The following is an 11,735-nucleotide window of genomic DNA, read 5'->3' as shown; positions in this document are numbered from 1 at the left end:
CTAGAAGTTTAATTAAATATTTGATTTTGTTATTGACAAACTTTGTCATTATTTAATTCGGTGCACGCTTAAAGTCCAGGCCTGGCACACTAACGCGAATCCGCGTAAAGTACCCGTTAGGGAACGGCTATTTCCGGCACACAGTAGTGTCGATAATCGTTGGAAAGTCGGAAAAATAATATAGTACTTTACATGGCTAGCATATATTGAGTGATCACTCCTCAACGTATTATCATCACTTTGCCTCACTAGGTGATAGCAGTATTCATGACTGGTCAATTTGATAAATTATGTTAAAACACCTGATATTTATTACAGTGCCCAATTTTGTTTGTCATTATTCATAATGCCCGTATTAATCACTCAGTCCATAACATATAATTAAAATTAACACTTACCATTACTTTTTACAAAAACTAGGTTCACTGGCACAGTACATATTCAAGATTGTTCAAGTATTATTGATAAAAACCTAAAACGGTTAAAAATTTATTATAAAAATTATCAAAATAATTATTTTCAATTGTTATTCATATAATACGTGGTGCTCAGTACACGTTGGGATTAATTTTCCTGCATTGTTTATAGGTCCCGAAAGATGTCATCACTACACCTACATTATAATCTATATAAAATTAAAATTAACACTTACCATTACTTTTTACAAAAACTAGGTTCACTGGCACAGTACATATTCAAGATTGTTCAAGTATTATTGATAAAAACCTAAAACGGTTAAAAATTTATTATAAAAATTATCAAAATAATTATTTTCAATTGTTATTCATATAATACGTGGTGCTCAGTACACGTTGGGATTAATTTTCCTGCATTGTTTATAGGTCCCGAAAGATGTCATCACTATACCTACATTATAATCAATATACAATTAAAATTAACACTTACCATTACTTTTGTAAAAAGTAGGTTCAGTGTGAAATAGAAATACTGGAACTTTCAATCACTAATAGTGAAACAACCTGAAACAGTTAAAATTTATATAAAATTATCAAAATAATTGATATTTTCAATTGTTATTGATATATAATATGATAATGTTAGGTGCTCAGAATACATTGGGAATTTGTCTGCATTATTTATAGGTCCCGAAAGATGTATCTCATCATTGCACCTACTTAAATAAAATCTGAAAAATGGGCAAACTTCTCTGGTATTTAAAGTTTATTATATTTTTAATTGCTAACCAATGTGAAAATTTGTGTTGCTTGTAACAAGACCTTAATGTTGGAAAAAGTGAAAAAAGCACACCAAAAGTGTTAAACACATCAATAATGTGAAGCAGGTTCAGAAGACACCACAGATTGTTTTCAAGACAACTCTCATCAAAAAGCAGACACAACTTTTCCTAGAAGTAAAGGTGAAGATTGCAGAAATAAAATTGGCAAATGTTTTTTGCTGAACAACGTAGCTCTGAAAGTAGTGGATCATCTAGTTCCTCTACTTAAAGATATTGCTTCTGACACAAATCATCAAAAATATAGAACTTTGACACACAAAATGCACTGCAATTGTAAACAATGTAATTGCAAAGATGGAACTTGAAGAGATCCTTTATAATCTAAGGCAAGCATAACCGACTGTTCTACTTGATGAGTTCACTGACATTTCACAAACCAAATTTCTTTGCATTTTGATAAAATATGTTTCACCAACAGGAAATGTCAAAACAGATTTGCTGTAACTGCTTATCATTGATGCAAAGGACTGTACTGCAGAAATGCTATACTCTTCATTTAAAAAGTGTCTCCAAGAAAAAAACATAACTATCAAGAACAATAGGTATGGCCTCTGATGGAGCAAATATCATAATTTGTTTGGAAAATTAAATTCCTTCTTCTTAAGACTGTATTGACTGTCCAAACATTCTGTAAAAATATATATATATATATATACCATTTATCAGCAATCATTGCAAATAAGGCTTGTTCTTGCTTGCCATTAGAAGGCTTTGTCAACTTGAAATCTTACTTTTCGGCAAGTGGTAAATGTACAATTCTTGTGGAAATGCAAGAATAGAGTCCAACCGTACAGTAATAAAACAACAATATCTTGAACATCAAAAAATATACAAACAAAAAATTAAAACTGCTAAAATACATTCCCGGAGAGAATTCTGCACTTTGGCATCTTCAAATCTGTGGGGCTATCTCACTAAATTGTGTATGAACAGTCTTAGAAAAATGCAAATTCTTACCACAAATGATGAGAAAACATCAAACAGCAACCTCTTTAACATACTAGAAAAAGCAGATGACTCTTTCCGTATTAAAGATAGTGAGGAAAATGATACACCATGGCAGCAGGCTTTGCAAAAGGAGATGGACACACCAATCCTAACTGACAACTCCCCAGCTTTTGAGCATGAAGAAATGAACTTTGCCTTCTCTAAATTAAAAGGAAAAGCTCCTAGACTAGACAAAATAGACACAAAAATTGCAAAGACCACCTGGAAAATGATCCCCGGTCAACTCACAAATATGTATAACTGCTGCCTAACCCAAGGAATATTCCCAGAAGACTGGAAACTTGCAAAAATAATCTGTGCCAAAACCTGGTCAGCCAAATGAATCCAGACCTATATCCTCATTGCCCATCTTTGGTAAGGTACTGGAATGTCTATTAACTGACCGACTAACCTGGTATGTTGAATATAACACATTAATGCATGACACATAATATGGATTCCAGCAACAAAGATCATCTGAAGACACCATATACCATGCTGTAGAAAATGTGAAATACCTCCTTGATGATGATAAATACATTTTGGCCACCAGTCTTGATATCTCCCAAGACTTTTGATAGTGCCTGGTGGTCTTTCATATTACATCAATTCAGAAATACTGGCCACCCTGCAAATATATACCATCTTTTTAAAGATTATTCAATTAGTTTTTCCTGCATACCATTTCAAGAAAGAGCTCAAACTCGCATACCTCTTATAGCAGAAATTCATATTAATCCATACTAATATTATAAATTCGAAGGTAATTTTGTCTGCCTGTCTCTGTTACCTTTTCACGTCTAAACGATAAAATTATTTATCTTATAAAACTATCTCTGTGCCAAATTTTAATAAAATTACATGTTAGCCAAATTTTATTATTATTACATGTGATAGCTTACATGTTGGAGATTGACATAGGCTACATTTTACTGCGAGAAAATATCTTACTCCCATGAGAAAATTCGATATAATGCAGGCGAAGCTGTGGGTAGACAGCAAATGATAAATAGAACAATTTTTTTTTTTATATTTATTACCTTTAAAATACAATTCTAATAATAATGAAAATAATGTAAGGTTATTCAATTTTAATGTGACAAATGTGCATGATTNAAAGAAAAAAAAAAAAAACATATATTTTACCCAGTTATAATTTTTTTAAGGATGGTTGTACAGTTGTGCCAAATCAGTTAATTTGCTATAACCAGTTATTACATGTTCATATATATATATACACTTCATTCCAGTTTTTACACTTACGATAAATTCGTATAACTGCCTTACTGCATTTATATAAGTAGCTAAGAATTTATGTCAACAGAGTGTATTCTTAAAACTCACTAAAATCATCAATTCCATTAAATCAGAATTGTAAATGGGATATTCATCAGTAAATAAATTATTGCTTTTTAAACATGTAATGCACTATAGCATGTCAAATTAAAGAAATAAAGAATTATTCAGTAGTTTTAGTGTTTTTTTTAAATCCCTATTCCATTTACACTAGGACAGTTACTGACAAGTCTGTCATTAAATTAGTTTAGCAGTTGCCATAATTAAACCACAATCTAGACAAGCTAACCAAATATCAACTTACATCATCTTTCAGAATAAATACTAATATATTTATTAATTATTCAAAGAATACTGGAAATATTGCTGCTCCAAATATCTTTGCTTTTTAATAATACTTTTTCACAAAATATGAAATTATTATATTCATCATTTAGAACATAGTTTACAGAAAATATAGTAATTTAAAAAATTAAAACTCAAATAATTTAGAGTTTAATAAGTTCAAATATTTATGCTAATTTCATAGATACATATATTTGTAAATATGATGTAATTATGAACAGATTTACTAAGTACTGTACAGTACATAATGATTTTCAATGCTACATTTAGCTACAATCAATGTATCATTAATCATCATCATGATTTAATCTTAATGTGGCCTTTTGGTTGTCACTCACTTGTTCCTAAGTGTAACGCGAGCCCAGCTTAGATGGTGGAGAGGGCAATGTCAACTAAGCTGGACTCGCTTAGTTGACTGCCACATCCACCATCTAAGCTGTTTATTGACGTTGCCACTAAGCTTTTTTTTCAGTTATTTTGCTTCATTATAGAAAAAAAAAAATAGAGCATTAGCAAAGCTTTTTCTATGAGGCTTCAGAATTGCATTCGTTCTCAAAATCCACTTCATCAATTTTGATTAAAAGCAAGGTGATATATTTTATCACCTTGTTTTTAAGCAAGATTGTGGTGATGGGCTCACCACCCTAATATATCAGTGAGCCCACCACCAACCAAGTGGATAAAAACACTGAATACCAATAAATTGAAGGCGGGTTTGTGCCTCACCAATGGGCTAGCCAAGTAGTTTTCCGTGTTTTCTTAACTTGATTAACACCCAAATAAGGATCAGTTTTCCCATAGAACTCCAGGGAGGAATACCTTGGCAGATTGCCTGTGTGTTGCATTGTCATGTTCCATTAATCCTACAATATATTTTCAAAGGCTGTCCCAATATACAGACCCATCCAATTTGGCCAGTTAGATGGATGGCAAGGACCATGACCACCCTTCTGCCAAATTTTGGGTCTAACTAAACCCACAAGATTAAAAGGCACTCTTGGATAAAAAGAGCAAAAACTTGTTTCCTACTGGGTAAGTTTATTTTTGTGGCCTTATAAAGATCCTAGTTTCTACAAACAGCTGTAAGAGTTCCAAACAAATTCAACAAAATTTAGCAATTATTAAAGAATGTTTGTAACTTGTTATTAACTTCTTTAATAATGTTTTTTGTAACTTCAGTTAACACCTAGTTAACAAAAAACAGAAAACACAGCATGGCAAAGATGTAGGGGGGAGAGGTATCAGAACCTCGTCCAAAGGGTTCCTCTATCCAAGACTTCATTCAGCCGCTCAGGCATACTTACCACAAGACTTTGGCAAAATATACCCTCATGGAGCTTCTCCCAGCGAAGTTTGACTGTCTGCCAAAGTTTTCAGGAGTTGCCACCTGAATGGGCTTGCAACAGATTGCAGCCCAAAGGAGTTCTATTGGGTTGAGGTCTGTACCTCTCCCCGGCCACTGAATGTCTATTAGAGTAATTTGGGCTCTCACCCACCGTGTGAACAGGAGAGTGGTCATGGACGAACCACATGGGTGTGTCTCTGTATATGGCCCTTACTGATGGGATGAGTGCCTGTTCTAATATGTTTACATATTGTTCGGTGTTCAAGTGGCCATCAATTCTGACCAGCTCCCTGGGTCCCGCTGCCATCATCCAACCCCAGACACCTGCAAACAGAAAAGGTAACGTTGTGATTTATAAAATGAACATGCCAATTGTTTTCATGTTCATGTAATTATTTTCAATGTTAAATGCAAGGTTCCTATTCCACTGTCAGTTAGAATAATGACAAACACACAAAAACATGAAATTGAAAAACGCACCTATAGAAAAGTGACCATTTCTTTAGGTGCACCTTACGTATTCAGGATTATGACATGTTGATGGTGGTCAGCACACACAGCAAACAGAAAACACAGCATGGCAAAGATGTAGGGGAGAGGTATCAGAACCTCGTCCACAGGCTTCCTCTGTCCAAGACTTCATTCAGCCGCTCAGGCATACTTACCACAAGACTTTGGCAAAGTATACCCTCATGGAGCTTCCCCCAGCAAAGTTTGACTGTCTGCCAAAGTTTCTATATTCAACGGTTGACTCAACAGTGAATTTTCCGTTGAGTCCCTCTGTTGAATGATCTGACATCACATTGTGCAGAAAAAAGAAATGCTTTTGTTCAGAGGTTGCTTTTCAAGATGGCGATTATGACTGTTTTGCTAAATAATTAAAGTAACTCACTTAACCATTATTCAAATAAATCATTTTATTCAAATGAACCCATATCTGTATCATTTTCTTGTATACTGGGTCTCTCCGTAACAATTTTAATTAATTTCTTAAATATTTATATCATTAGGAAGACTTAGAGGGCCAAATATCGGTCGTAATCAATTTCGGACAAATGAAAAAATCTTAATATTTCAATATTGACCAAATTATCCAACATAATCGTGCAATCACGTTTTATCATATATAGATCATTCATTAATCTGTCCGCTATTACAGCATCCACAGCAGTGAATGGATAGTTTCTATAAGCGAAATTTACTTTTTCATGGAAACCGCCATGTTAATTTGTTGAATACTCAATGGTCTTTCAGGTCATTGAGGTCATTGAGACCATTGAGCTCAATGGTGAAACAGCACTGACATCACTAGTCTCAACAGAGAACTCAACAGTCCATTTAGAAACCTTGTTCTCTCACCATTGAGTCAACCGTTGAATATAGAAACATACAGTTAGATGGCCTTGATTTACGAGTATAAATTTACATTGCTCATTGGCTTGTGACTGCATACTTATAAGATGAACCTGACATCTTGAGTTTATTTCATTACATAAAAATTGGTTTAACTACCAAGCCTTTCTTAGGAACATTCTGTTTTTACTGACAGATTTCATATAAGTTCAAATAAATTATGATAATTGCCCTTGTAATATTTTTATATTTTGTAATTAATTCTTTTTCCATGCAGTTTCTACCACCATGTCCAATAGTAATACGGGCATCATGCAACATCTGAAATATTTCTTCAGTATGAACATAATATTTAAGCACAGCCTTCTTTTACAGGCATAATTAATTTTTCTAAATTTCCAATAGATGCATCATATGACAATGCCAAAGAGCCTCCCTATACTTTGGCACCACGTGACCGAAGGGTTGACATCGCGTTGGCAAAGATCGCAATGACAAGGTTCGTCAGGACTAACACCACTGTCTTTACAGTGGCACAGAAACCATTATGTTCTCGTGTGAACGATCGCATGTGTGAGCAAACGGATTCAGGATGGAGGGAGAGACAACGCACCGGAAGTGACTTACGCAGAGACTAGTTAACATAACTTTTTAATTGGTCATACAGGACATACAATATATCGAGAGAGAGAGAGTTTACAGTAAATACGCATGGCGATAAATAACTTGAGTTTTAGTGATTCGCTAGTAGGTCTTGAGGCTCTTGACAACGTGTCCAGTTAGGCAATCAAATATTTTGGTTCGACTTCCATCTAGATAATAGGCACTTAATAAGTCTGATGGACGACAAAGTTAATCCAGTGAAAAGCACAACGCACATGGAAAAAGATACGGAGCTTGCGACTGATCTCTTCTAGAACAGGGCGATGACTGCATCACTTTGTTGTTCTGTTCTAATGTTGTACTGTTGAAATCGAGATATTAGGTCGAAAGGTGATGAGAAAGAGTCGTTACTAGGCCTGAGAACTTAACAGATGTTTAACTCCCAGGTGTAAAAGTTTACAGTTATTTAATGAAAGTATAACTACGATATGATATTAGGAGATAATGATATAAACACACGGAAAGTCTGGATTCAGATCCTCAGTCGTATCTACATAAATGCTAATATTCTTCTGGTAACTTAGAAGTAACTTTCATTTTTGACACTCTCATTTTTTGTATCATAACAAATATACTGATTTTGTAAAAATTTGATTGTTCTGATATTTTCTGCTATTAACTTGTTTAATCAGTTGTTGAAGTGATTATTCATATCACTTAATGATTGCTCCATGACCGTTACTTTTGTCAAAGAAGAAAACACTATTTTAAGAGACAAAAGTAAAATTAAAATGTCACACAACTGGTTGCATATATTTAAAAATTGGTACTAAACACAATATGCACATGCAACTCAGATGCAAGTGCTGATTGGGTGTAAGGAACCAAGTCTGAGCTTTATTTTTATTTTACTTTTATTTTGCTTTCATTATATTTTGTTTGGGGCTTATGTTTATTTAAGACAAAGGTTCCCTCACCATTCACCTTAGTAACTTAAAAATAGAAGAAAAACCAACTCACCGACGAAAGAAAAGCGCCGTAGAAAAACTCGCACACACTTGCGCTTCCCAAGCGGAAAGAAGTAAGTCCGCACCGAGAAAAAGGGGGGGGAGACCCCACAACCCAGTTAGGAATCGCTAAACCTTAAAATAATAAAGCATCCCGATAATTGTTAAAAAAGAATAATGTAAAAGGTTAGCGAAGTATTGTCGGAAAATAATCTGCCAGATAAACGAGAAAAATTTAATGTTACAGATAAGTATGTAAATGAGGAGAGTGAGCTCATTCAGAATTGTGACGTCACCTCACACTATAAAGCCTCTAACTCAAGTGAAAACGAACGAGGTGAATTCCTGATAGCAACGAGCTTTGGTGAGCTTCGTAGCAGTGAACGAGAGAGGTGTCCGATAGGATTTTGAAGTTATTCGATTTGTGGATCGACGATTATAGAAAGTCTTGAGAGTTTGAGGAAATAGGTTCCTAGTATATTGAGGTGACGATTAGGATCTTTAATTTATAAGAATTATTGTTTATAAGTTAATTCTTTGATTTTGTCGAATTCCAAAGGGGAATAGAATTAAGTTAGAAATAGATTGATTTGAGTTTGTCGGATTGATTCTTGTTGAATTTCATTGAATAAATTATTGTTTGATTTTTACTAAATACTGTATAGAGTTTATTAATAGAAGTTTAATTAAATATTTGATTTTGTTATTGACAAACTTTGTCATTATTTAATTCGGTGCACGCTTAAAGTCCAGGCCTGGCACACTAACGCGAATCCGCGTAAAGTACCCGTTAGGGAACGGCTATTTCCGGCACACAGTAGTGTCGATAATCGTTGGAAAGTCGGAAAAATAATATAGTACTTTACATGGCTAGCATATATTGAGTGATCACTCCTCAACGTATTATCATCACTTTGCCTCACTAGGTGATAGCAGTATTCATGACTGGTCAATTTGATAAATTATGTTAAAACACCTGATATTTATTACAGTGCCCAATTTTGTTTGTCATTATTCATAATGCCCGTATTAATCACTCAGTCCATAACATATAATTAAAATTGACACTTACCATTACTTTTTACAAAAACTAGGTTCACTGGCACAGTACATATTCAAGATTGTTCAAGTATTATTGATAAAAACCTAAAACGGTTAAAAATTTATTATAAAAATTATCAAAATAATTATTTTGATAACAAAAACTAGGTTCACTGGCACAGTACATATTCAAGATTGTTCAAGTATTATTGATAAAAACCTAAAACGGTTAAAAATTTATTATAAAAATTATCAAAATAATTATTTTCAATTGTTATTCATATAATACGTGGTGCTCAGTACACGTTGGGATTAATTTTCCTGCATTGTTTATAGGTCCCGAAAGATGTCATCACTATACCTACATTATAATCAATATACAATTAAAATTAACACTTACCATTACTTTTGTAAAAAGTAGGTTCAGTGTGAAATAGAAATACTGGAACTTTCAATCACTAATAGTGAAACAACCTGAAACAGTTAAAATTTATATAAAATTATCAAAATAATTGATATTTTCAATTGTTATTGATATATAATATGATAATGTTAGGTGCTCAGAATACATTGGGAATTTGTCTGCATTATTTATAGGTCCCGAAAGATGTATCTCATCATTGCACCTACTTAAATAAAATCTGAAAAATGGGCAAACTTCTCTGGTATTTAAAGTTTATTATATTTTTAATTGCTAACCAATGTGAAAATTTGTGTTGCTTGTAACAAGACCTTAATGTTGGAAAAAGTGAAAAAAGCACACCAAAAGTGTTAAACACATCAATAATGTGAAGCAGGTTCAGAAGACACCACAGATTGTTTTCAAGACAACTCTCATCAAAAAGCAGACACAACTTTTCCTAGAAGTAAAGGTGAAGATTGCAGAAATAAAATTGGCAAATGTTTTTTGCTGAACAACGTAGCTCTGAAAGTAGTGGATCATCTAGTTCCTCTACTTAAAGATATTGCTTCTGACACAAATCATCAAAAATATAGAACTTTGACACACAAAATGCACTGCAATTGTAAACAATGTAATTGCAAAGATGGAACTTGAAGAGATCCTTTATAATCTAAGGCAAGCATAACCGACTGTTCTACTTGATGAGTTCACTGACATTTCACAAACCAAATTTCTTTGCATTTTGATAAAATATGTTTCACCAACAGGAAATGTCAAAACAGATTTGCTGTAACTGCTTATCATTGATGCAAAGGACTGTACTGCAGAAATGCTATACTCTTCATTTAAAAAGTGTCTCCAAGAAAAAAACATAACTATCAAGAACAATAGGTATGGCCTCTGATGGAGCAAATATCATAATTTGTTTGGAAAATTAAATTCCTTCTTCTTAAGACTGTATTGACTGTCCAAACATTCTGTAAAAATATATATATATATATATACCATTTATCAGCAATCATTGCAAATAAGGCTTGTTCTTGCTTGCCATTAGAAGGCTTTGTCAACTTGAAATCTTACTTTTCGGCAAGTGGTAAATGTACAATTCTTGTGGAAATGCAAGAATAGAGTCCAACCGTACAGTAATAAAACAACAATATCTTGAACATCAAAAAATATACAAACAAAAAATTAAAACTGCTAAAATACATTCCCGGAGAGAATTCTGCACTTTGGCATCTTCAAATCTGTGGGGCTATCTCACTAAATTGTGTATGAACAGTCTTAGAAAAATGCAAATTCTTACCACAAATGATGAGAAAACATCAAACAGCAACCTCTTTAACATACTAGAAAAAGCAGATGACTCTTTCCGTATTAAAGATAGTGAGGAAAATGATACACCATGGCAGCAGGCTTTGCAAAAGGAGATGGACACACCAATCCTAACTGACAACTCCCCAGCTTTTGAGCATGAAGAAATGAACTTTGCCTTCTCTAAATTAAAAGGAAAAGCTCCTAGACTAGACAAAATAGACACAAAAATTGCAAAGACCACCTGGAAAATGATCCCCGGTCAACTCACAAATATGTATAACTGCTGCCTAACCCAAGGAATATTCCCAGAAGACTGGAAACTTGCAAAAATAATCTGTGCCAAAACCTGGTCAGCCAAATGAATCCAGACCTATATCCTCATTGCCCATCTTTGGTAAGGTACTGGAATGTCTATTAACTGACCGACTAACCTGGTATGTTGAATATAACACATTAATGCATGACACATAATATGGATTCCAGCAACAAAGATCATCTGAAGACACCATATACCATGCTGTAGAAAATGTGAAATACCTCCTTGATGATGATAAATACATTTTGGCCACCAGTCTTGATATCTCCCAAGACTTTTGATAGTGCCTGGTGGTCTTTCATATTACATCAATTCAGAAATACTGGCCACCCTGCAAATATATACCATCTTTTTAAAGATTATTCAATTAGTTTTTCCTGCATACCATTTCAAGAAAGAGCTCAAACTCGCATACCTCTTATAGCAGAAATTCATATTAATCCATACTAATATTATAAATTCGA

At 33.6% G+C, this 11,735-nt stretch overlaps 2 long non-coding RNA genes across 4 annotated transcripts; both read right to left on the bottom strand.

The window, feature by feature from the left end:
* Positions 1 to 174: 174 nt before the first annotated feature.
* Positions 175 to 9,382, bottom strand: LOC111636821. 3 transcript variants are annotated; one of them, XR_002758593.1, is made up of 3 exons: positions 907 to 3,013; positions 653 to 726; positions 175 to 472 (listed from the first exon to the last, which is right to left on the bottom strand). It is a non-coding gene; the product is annotated as an uncharacterized LOC111636821 (long non-coding RNA). The 3 variants fall into 3 exon arrangements; XR_002758594.1 differs by having other exon boundaries at positions 653 to 2,873; positions 2,958 to 3,006; XR_002758595.1 differs by lacking the exon at positions 907 to 3,013 and adding an exon at positions 9,267 to 9,382 and having other exon boundaries at positions 176 to 472.
* A 10-nt stretch (positions 9,383 to 9,392) lies between these two features.
* On the bottom strand, positions 9,393 to 11,735 carry LOC111636828. Its single transcript, XR_002758596.1, has 2 exons — positions 11,687 to 11,735; positions 9,393 to 11,602 (listed from the first exon to the last, which is right to left on the bottom strand). It is a non-coding gene; the product is annotated as an uncharacterized LOC111636828 (long non-coding RNA).

The sequence above is a fragment of the Centruroides sculpturatus genome, unplaced genomic scaffold (genome assembly GCF_000671375.1).
Source record: "Centruroides sculpturatus isolate CEXI.00-Female unplaced genomic scaffold, Cexi_2.0 scaffold152, whole genome shotgun sequence".
Classification (NCBI taxonomy): Eukaryota; Metazoa; Arthropoda; class Arachnida; order Scorpiones; family Buthidae; genus Centruroides; species Centruroides sculpturatus.
Note: the sequence above shows the minus strand (reverse complement) of the source record. Positions and strands in the feature narration are given on the sequence as shown.